Raw genomic sequence first — 1,499 nt, forward strand, 5'->3', positions numbered from 1 at the left:
GGACGAGAGGTGACTCATGTGATCTTTAAGGGTGATATGGAATAAGTACTTTTTGTAAACATTGTAGTAAAACAACTTTGATTTTGAGAATATTATATTTTGCTAAAAAAATACTTTTCTTGATACAAAATCGGTATTCAAATAGACCGTAGAAGAGAGATGGGATCATTAACTGATCAAATATCTATTAGACAAGAAGCCATATTTATGAGGCCTCAAAGTAGCTTAGCAGTGCAAAAGATGTGGAAGATCAAGGGTTTAATGGAGATAATGTCTTTGAATAAAGGATCTTTTTCCTATTAAAGTTTAGTTTCAATATTGAGGACATCAAGATGAAAATTCAGCAATTTGGACGATCTGCTCCCTTTAATTCTATCTTTTGAGTCATTATGGTTATTAGGAGTGTGGTAGGAAATCCTTTACATATGGATTAATTAACTGGTAAGTGCTCACTCCAATCTTACATTTGCTAGAATTTGTGTGCAGATATACAGATAAATTTTGTGAATTTTCGACTTCGATATCGTTGGGCTGGGGATGATGATGATGAGGATCATGGAGGTTCCTTTGAGCAGGCCATTGAATTTGAATGGAAGTTAATTATTATTTTGATAATTCATAGGAAAAGGTGTTCGTGTTACACGAATTCCCATCATCCGATTTGTAAGTTGTGTCCCTATCTGGTAATAGAACCTTAATTGTGCACAAGAAGGATACTCAAGAAGTGGGAAGATGACCTCAAAATCATAATCCTAAATGTTGGATGGTAAGATTCGATTTGATTGGTGCTGGAATTTGCTATGTGGAGGGAGATATTTCAGGAATTCAAAATATGGCTTGGAAAATTGAACTAAAATTCGGAAGAGTGGACCATGGTCTCTAAGAAATAGAATATTCTTAATTTGGTGGGTTTCCAATTAGAAATTTCTTAAACCAAAGGGGATAGATGGGACCTATTTTAGAAGGTGATTGGTTGTAGACTTGAATTGTTGTCCTAATGAGAATAGAAGTCCTAACAATAGGGATCTTTGGGACTAATTCCATATGAAGAAATCAGGAAAAAGCCAATGGAGGAGCACATCTCTGCAGCAAGTTCCAAATGATAATAATCACTCAGAATCAGAATCAATGGAAGCCCAATGGCTGGAAGAGGAAATCAAGAGTGAGGCCGCAGGGTTGATGGATTCCTAAGACATGGATGAACAGTACATTGCATGCATCTGAATGGGATCAAAGGTCTCTTGGAGTTGTAGCAAGATCTAAGAATGTCCATCAAGGAAGATAAGGCCTTGATCTATAATGGGCCCTCCAATTGGTGTGAAATCTAGGGAGGCATCGAAAAAATGAGTTCCTTTGTTGTCGTGTTACCCCTCATCCATATAATAAAGCACAACTTTAGGACTTTAGGACCGACTTTGCCACAATTTTGTGACGGATAAACATACCATCCTGATACAATTTTGGAGCGGGATCCACCTTTCCTCTCCACCTCATCAACA

The sequence above is a fragment of the Akebia trifoliata genome, unplaced genomic scaffold (genome assembly GCF_017979445.1).
Source record: "Akebia trifoliata isolate Shusen 1 unplaced genomic scaffold, ASM1797944v1 Contig00237, whole genome shotgun sequence".
In the NCBI taxonomy this organism is placed as follows: domain Eukaryota; kingdom Viridiplantae; phylum Streptophyta; class Magnoliopsida; order Ranunculales; family Lardizabalaceae; genus Akebia; species Akebia trifoliata.